General features: G+C 30.9%; 1 long non-coding RNA gene across 1 annotated transcript; it reads right to left on the bottom strand.

The window, feature by feature from the left end:
- Positions 1 to 446: 446 nt before the first annotated feature.
- Positions 447 to 8693, bottom strand: LOC129977375 (uncharacterized). Its single transcript, XR_008785213.1, has 3 exons — positions 8552 to 8693; positions 3498 to 3693; positions 447 to 783 (listed from the first exon to the last, which is right to left on the bottom strand). It is a non-coding gene; the product is annotated as an uncharacterized LOC129977375 (long non-coding RNA).
- Between the last annotated feature and the right edge of the window lie 220 nt (positions 8694 to 8913).

Consider the following 8913-nt stretch of genomic DNA (forward strand, 5'->3'; position numbering starts at 1 on the left):
CGAGCTAACATTCCTTCAAATCAATGAGAACTGATGAAAATGGAAAGGGGAAAAAAATAGAAATAGAAAGTTTCCGCTTCTCCAAGCAGGTTGCAAGGAAAAAGTGTTTAATCTTTCTTCGCATTTACATTACAGTTTCTAATTCCAATAGAAGGACTTATATGTACAATTTTTGAATAATTTTTATCCCTGCGTTTCCTTTTCAAGAATATACATAACAGATATGAACACGAATAGATTTAAAGTATTCTCAATTGAAAAACCAGTTCATTCCTTCCTTCCTACCGAATATTTTAAAGCTGCGTATTTATCTTTGTCGTTTTTTAATGGGTAGAATGTTAAATTTACTTGCAACATACTACCCAAGAAATTTAAAGTACCGACCTCAATTTTAGAATCTTATTTACGGTCTGAATTAAATTAACAGCTTTTAACAAAGTTTTAAGTAATTTACAAGAACAAGGAATTATCAAAAATTATCGTATATAAAATAGTTTCACTTTTTAAAACTTTAATGCCCTATAGATCTTAAAAGATACAGATTACCAGTTATTGCTGATAAAATAGAATGCAATGAAATTGAAGCCGGTACACTTAACTACGCCTTTTCACAGTCAACTTGCATCCAGGACTGTATTCTGGTCCAAATTCTTGGAAGTCTTTTTCGCCACGATTGTCCACATGGTGTGAAGTTCATGCAATTCTCTCGACTTGATTGCTGCATCGATGGCGAGAACGTCGACTTGCTTGTCTTCTCAGAAAGTTGCTTTCTTGGAAGTACAACTGAAAAGGAAAATCCATATTTGAAGCATTTCTTTAACTATGAAATCAATGAAAAATGCTTAAAATAAAGGAGTATCTACCATGACTAATGTACCATTAGCGGCACTTTTCCGCAGCAGATTTTAGTAGAAATAATTTTAAAGAACGCTCAATATCTATGTAAAACGTCGCTCCTTTTAGTATTGTTTTAATCCTTTGTTTACGTTTCCTATTTTTGGCATTTAAAGTGGTGACCACATTACCTTGCAGTAATGAACTTATCACTAATTATTGCATATAAAGCAAAAAGATGTTTAATCACCAACATCGGTAAAGCTTGTCCACGAAAATCTCACTAGTTTAATTATGTGAAAGTATAGAATGCTAATTTGTGCTTCCCTGCCTGCTAGTCCCATAGAAAGTTTTACAGATAACTAACGGGTGCCGAGTCAATGACTCCGGATCGTGTCGTTCTTGGTGTGATGACTACCGACAGTAAGATTCTCGAATCTAATATCACTAAGAACCAAAATACAGGATCTTTCAATGCCTTTTCACAGGAGCTATACATTCGGAGGTGCACATTTATGTGGTCTTCAGGAAGTTATAAGGGCTTCATGCTTTATAATTTTATTTGATACAAAAACAGCATTTGCAGCTTGTATTTACCCATATCTGCAAGCGCTGTTTTTCTATAGGCTTTAGTTTAGCTCCGTTTATTTGGGAAAAAATATACGTTATAAGAGGTTGGAGTTTTCACCTTACTCTAGTCACAGATCTTCAGTATGTACCCAAACTTGTTATAATGAGAAGTTTCGTCATAGCATCAACCGTCATTAATCAAGCTTAATATTTGTTATTAGTCATTTAATACGAGAAATAAAATATTGTATGCCAAGTTTTTTTTTTTGCGAATAAAATCCAATAGAGCCAAATGTTTTATTTTTCGAGTATAAATCAAATCGTTTAAGAGGAATTAAATCATTCAAAATTCTTTTATATATTTTGTTTTTAAATTTGAAATCAAATTGGAAGTTAATTATCGTTGAAAATGATACATTATTGAATACAATATGAATTTGACGCGTCTTCTAGATAATTAAAATTATTGAAATATCCAACCTACTAATTCGTTGATATCAGTATAATGAAAGCATTAATTCCCGAGAATTTCGCTGTCAATTGAAGTTTAAATGCTGCCTGAATAGAAGAACATTTTGCACCAACCACGAAGAACTGCAAATGCGACGACAGATCATGTGCAGATTGCTATAAACACCTTAAAGTGGCAAATATGGAAAAATTCATTAAATGAAGCAAAGGAGTTTTTCTTGTGCATCAAACTACAGTGATTTGGAACGACTCAAGATGAATTTTTACAAATTTGAAAATAAAGAAATGAAGTATTAGTCAATAAAATTCAAAAAGTATAAGGAACCAACAAAATTTTCCATTTAGATTACAAAAGTTTAGTTAATGTACATTTGGTACTAACTATGGCCATTTTGGTACTAACTACGTAATTTTGAACTGCAGTTAAAAGATGAGGATGTCGCCTGATCTGGCAACCTGACTCCACACTTCTAGACGACACCAGCAGAAAGACAATTTTAAAATATACAACTTTCATTTCTCAATACGGATTGATGAATCAACAATTAAAAAGTCCGACATCTACTTAAAAAACGTATATGATCAGAATATTGACCAGATACGCTTCCTATACCTGTCGCAGGAATGCAGCATAAGCCGTGATCAAAAATGCAATTAGTACAGCGTTTCCCAAGACTATGTTCCTGTGTAACAATTGAGGCTTTATTAGTATTCGAATATGGACAGGGGAAAATCCGTCTTGCATAATAAAATTCGCATTTGCTTAAAAATGTTAATTATATCAGTATAAATACTGACCTAATATTTTAAGCAAAACTACATTTTCTGGTCTAGGGATTCTTGTCTCATTTCCATTCGTCTAAGAATTTCATATTTAAAATTCAATGTTCAGCAAGGAATTTTGGAGGAATGAAAATGTTTAACCGTTAAGTAACTAACATGAAGTCGGCGATCTGTAAATATGCCCAGTTGTGATAAGTTTGGAATGAACGTTGAGCTTTAGAAAGCTGAACATTTGCAAAACTAGAATTATTTTGGAACTGCCAATAAAATGCACAGTCGTGAAGTTCCAGCAATTCTAATTACTGACACGTATAATTTTTGAAGCGAGATATTTTTCAGTTTTGATGTCGAATAAATGAAAACTAGATAGAATATGTAAATATAGTAACGGGAATGTAAACGCATCAGCTTCTGAATTTCAGTTAAATCACAAATCTTAAGGACTGGCTCGTTAATATTTCTTGGAATTTACTTTTGAAGTGATTAATATTTAAATTGTAAAAACCAAGACAAAATTAGACTTTTGATATGTTAATATTTGCTTCAGAAATTTGTTTAGCAGATTTCACTCCAAACAGTTTTTTTTCTAGTAGCTGAAAGGCTACTACATTTTAAATTCCATTATCACTTTAAAACTGCTGTCCTTATGTTCGAATTATTCACAATATTCAGCGCAAAAATTTAAAATTCCAGCAATACCTTTAGAATCCAATTTTATCGATATATGCAAGTTCGTTTTAATAAATTAATATATTTCTTATAGAACTACATATGTAAATAGTAGTTTTAATTGAACAAGTGAAATAATGTTCAGTTGAATAAGAATGCAAGTTTCTTACCAGTGTTGATCAAGAGCAGAATGCCGGGGATGAAATGGAATCATTCGTTAAAATCTTTACGGCAACTGCATCCATTTGCACCTTTGACAGAACCCTACATGACGTAAACGTGATTCGAAGATCATGCAATTCCCGTGATTTCAAGAGTACCATTGATCCGTACATCAGCTTCTCTTATTACAAAGAAATCCTGTTGCTGAAAAGTAGAAAAATTATTTAACTCATTTGAAGAAAAAGTGTTCCATATAATCAGTTAAGTGTCTTAGCGGAACATTCTTTAAAACAATTAAAATTATAAAATAAGGAAATACCTGTAATAAACTAATTATGATTAATTGCTCTAAGAAGCCAAAAAATCTCTTCGTCTCAAAATACAGGATTGTTATAATTAAACTTCTATAAACAGCGTCATACATCGCAAACGGGTGAACGACTTGCAACGAAATTTGGTATATAGACTATACACGACATGCGCTTAAGGAATTTCGAAAAGATTTAGTTCCAAAATGTCCACCAGAGGACGCTTTTACCGGAAAAATATTAATTTTAACACAAAAAACGATTAGAACGGAATACAGAAACATTGACAGTTTCTGATCACCTTGCCATCGAACCATATTAAGCAAAGATAAGGAAAAAATAGCAGTACACTATTTGAGAGGAGGGAAAGAAAACAGTTCAGTTTGCAGAAACAAAAACAGATTAGGAGTTGAGCAGTTGTTAATCAAGACCAGTTGTTAATCATGTTCAGGACGATGTAGGTGTTCCATGTGACCACCCTCATTCACCTACAAAATTTCAAATCGATGGACCGTGTTCAACAGCAGATCGTAACTGATCAGTTGATGCTTCGCATATGAAGCGTTATGGAACTCGCAAGTCATTCAATGTCGCAATAAGATACCGACATCATTACCGCCGGGGACATCGACAAAATATGACAACTGCAGACGTTTCTTACACTAACCTGTTTTGCATAAAGCTTCTTCGCAAGCATGCAAACCTCGACATTTTTCCTATAATTGACAGCTTTCCAGATTTGAATTCTATTACTCATAATTCTTGCTCTAGATTGTCAATAGTTTCTGTATTCCGTTTTGGGCATCTATTGTGTTAATTTTAACATTTTTCTGAAAAACGCGTCCTCTGGTGGACATTTTGGAACCAAAATTTTCGAAATACCGTGAGCGCATCTCTCGTATATAGCCTATATATCAAATTTCGCTGCAATCCGCTCATCCGTTTGCTTTGTAAGATGCTGTTTATAGGGGAATTGTAACCATCCTGTATATGGTGACGTTTAGCCTCATGAGCTGAAATTCCTACACTCCTGTAAGCCACAATCTGTTATTGCTTTTTTATCCATTTTGCGCCACTCAAAAATGTATTAAGCGAGATAAAACAAGATATAAAAATTTAACAGCCAAGAAAATCCCATTAAATTGCACATAAAGCGATAAATTCAATTTAGGAATAATTTGGCATTTTTTCTTCCATTTGGGAGCTATTCTAAATTTAGGACTAAGCGCCAGTTCATTTTTCATCCCAATATAAAATAATTGAATTCTGTAATGTAGATAAAGATGTCATGTTAAGTAAAATAAATCTTGAATAAAAATTGGAGAATCGAATGTAGAAATGAAGCATTAAAACACTGATTTTAATAGAATTTCTTTAAAATATGCGACTGCGTTCGGGATAACTTTTGAAAAACTAAAATGGCTATGTTTAAATCTTTGCATATTTTGGTTTCAATGTTTTTGCTAATTAACTAACAAAAATTTTAAAAATAGTGAAAAGGCCTTTTTGGCTAAAAGGGAAAACAAATTGATCAGCTTGGAGATTATCAAATGATTTGCATAAAATTTTGCAGATAGCATAAGAAATGTTTTACTTACACTTCTGAAGTAAAAAATTAGCTGTATTTTTATCTACTCTTTAAATAGGGTTTCACTGATTTAGTTTTTCGCATTACGAAACATTAAAACTATACAATACTTCTAAATGAATATATTACTTATTCTCCGGATCTAAAACTGAGGAACATATTCAGAAATTATGCTAAATTTCAGCAAAAATACGATAGATCTTAACTTAAAGTTTTCGTAAGATAAGATGCCATTTTTACAAATAGCATCTTTAGCATTAAAACATATTGCGTGTTCAGCACCAAATAGCATTGAAACTTCCTTAAAATTCAGTAATTTCCGAAAATAAAGACTTGGAAATAAAATTTAAAAGTTACTATTGTTCGACTAGTTTTTAATACAAACAAAATTCACATTTTTGGCAAAAAAAAATGTTTTTAACGCAATTACTTATTTGAGGGAAATTTTAAATCAAGTCCTACTTCAATTTGCTTACAAATATTGAAGAATTAAAAACCTTTCAGAAAGATTAATATTTTATTGCGTTAATTACAATTCAAGAAATATTGAAATAAACAGCTTTTAGAGAAGTTAATGTAGGAAACAATTATGATTTCTATTCTGACAAATGGTTAACTAAACAATGAAAAATCTGTTCCCTTGTTTATTTCCATAAAATATTTGTAATATGGGATCAAAAAATGAATATATTGATTAATTTGTAAATTTTACAAGATCAGTGAAACTAGCTTAATTTGATTGATTGTCATTTCTCCAAAATTTAATCTGCCATTTACTAGCGATAACTGGCAACATTTATATGAATGAAATGTAATGTCTTCAAATCAATTCAAAGATTCCAGTTTGAGAGTTTAAGTATTTTACTATATTTTTATATATTTTCACTTTCTGGCACAACCAAGTACATAGTAAATACATTTAATAGCTTCATTAGGAGTTGCATCTTATAATTTAATAAAAATATTTTCGGCATTTCCTTTGGTGCGAATGGCGTGTGTGCTAATTTTTTTTAAAACATAGGGATATTTATTTTATAACAAAAAAATATTGGTCCAAAGGCGGAATACTAATTTGTTCCGAGCTACAACGTGTGCACAGACGAGCATTCAATTTCAAAAAAGATTTCCTAACTTTGTGGATTAAAAATTCGAATATTCGCTAAAAATCTGATTTTATCCGAGGTACTGTATACGAATACAGTTACAAAAGGATTTTCTAATTTGGTAATTTGAGAGAATTAATAAGCTTACAAAATCAATTGTCTATTGGTTTGGAATTCGATTTCTTAAATATAAATGGATTTTTAAATATTTTGACAAAAAATCCATATTGAAGTGAGCCAAATTATAAAATAAGGACATTCACAAACAAGAGTTGTTCCAAGCTCAGTTCAGTATTTTACTTATTCATGTTACAAAAATACAATGCAAGACATCTTTCCAACTATTTTAGGGTAAAAAGATACTCTGCATTACACTCAAAGCGCTGCGATAAAGATATTATATAGTAGTTTATCATATCAACCCATTACTCAGAGCTGAATAAATTGGAAATTATCTCGTATTTAATATAATTTTTTAACGCAATTCAGGCCAGGTTTTATGCAAATTTGGTAAGATTTAACTGTCTGTAGTTTACTCCTTTTCTCCAATAAGAATTGTTTAGGAAGTGTATTGTATTGATTTAATTAACCACTTTTGGAAAGCTTGTTACTTATGGTTCCTTATTTTTGTATTAATTACAATTTCTATGAATGGTAATGTCAAATTACAAGTTTAAAAGTGCGATGATTGACTAACAAATTTGTTATGAAGTATTAGTAGCTTTACTATATCGAATTAATGGTAGATATACAAGTGAAAACAATGCAACGCATGTTAAATTAGAGTTAAGTTAGCATGTATTAAATTATTCTATATTTCTTTTATTGAAACAAGACTTTAAAGCATCTATGAATTGTATTAGATTTAAATTAATTGCTATGCAAGTTGTTAGAGAAGAATGAATTAAAAGTATTCATTAATTTAATATTTTGCCGATTCGAAACGAAAAATTCGTATAGCAATTTCTATGACAGACTGCCGCAAAATTTGAAGATATTACAAATTGATTCAGTTGCAGTACTAAAGTTTCCAAATATGATCGTTTAAAAGAATGTTGATTCTCCGTTAGAAGCAATATCCGACACGTGTGTACAATCCACATCTATCAGCCATTTTTAACGAATTACAATTAAAAATTCTTATAGAATACTCATTCATATTAGGGATATAGGTAAAGGAATAATTATAGATGAAGTATTACTATCAGAACTGGATGAACATGTGGAATCGTTTCGAAGTTCGTAATAAGGAAGAGTTCAAGAGTAAACGGATTTCGCTCTGATGAGGATGCTCCTATTTAAATAGTTTTAATGAATTTTAAATACTCTATACTGTAAAAGTAAGATATATCAAACCAAAGAAATAAAATAATCCTATCCCATATTTCATAAAGTAGATATTATGTGAATCATAGAGTTTAATTACACATGTAAACAATTGAAAATTCCCTTATTCACGATGAAACGAAATTGGCTTCTTGAGACGATTGACAAAAGTAGCAGATACATTGGATTAGCGACATTTTGCTTGATCAAGAATAGTTTGGTTCCAAGTTAATTGCATCTAAATTTACATTGCATTTCCCAGATTACTACTAGTGAAGTCAAGATAATCATTACGAATCCCAAATATATCAAACTTCCCAGGTAGAATGCTTTTTCAAAAAAAATTTCAAATTTACACAATTTGTACTTGTGTATGGCTTTTCTAGTCTCGCACTAAGTAAAAAGTAGCAGTGTCAGAAATTTTGACAACCAAAACTCCTATCAAACATTCTATAAGAGACTTTTCTTAGTTTATTTCAAAATAACTATTTTCTTCAGGAAAATTAATGAAATAATTTAGGATAAATTTAATGCATTAATGAAAGCGTATATATCGGGCTCTCATATCGAAAATTAGGTACCACTTAAAATTTCGTTAGAAGACAAGAAATAAAATGTTGCTCCGTAGCGAACGAACTAATAATACAATTCTAAAATATTACAACTCTCTTTAATTGATAAAATTTTGTTAATATAAATACTTAACAAGATTTAAATAAGTGAATGAAATCACTTACCTTTTTATTATTCTTGATAAGAAATGAACTTGCTCAAAGCTGTCACCGTAAAAAAAATGGCAAAGCCATGCTTCAACATCATCAAAAGCTTTTGTTACGTTCTCACATTTTTACTTTCACAACTACAGGAGTTATTTAGCAAATACTTTTTACCATTCGGTTCATAAAGTATTTAAAGGCACTCAACTAAATATATGAGGGGCGTGTCTGTTAAATCGATGGTTCAAATGGTTCTCTTCTTCTACGGAATTTCATAATGCAGCCGTCCAATAAGCATAGATGTAAAAAACTTGAAACGATGTTTAGAAAATTGAAATCGAGTCCATTGGAAGAATATATGAAAAAAAGGAAACGCCTTAGTT

Source organism: Argiope bruennichi, chromosome 1 (assembly GCF_947563725.1).
Source record: "Argiope bruennichi chromosome 1, qqArgBrue1.1, whole genome shotgun sequence".
NCBI lineage: Eukaryota > Metazoa > Arthropoda > Arachnida > Araneae > Araneidae > Argiope > Argiope bruennichi.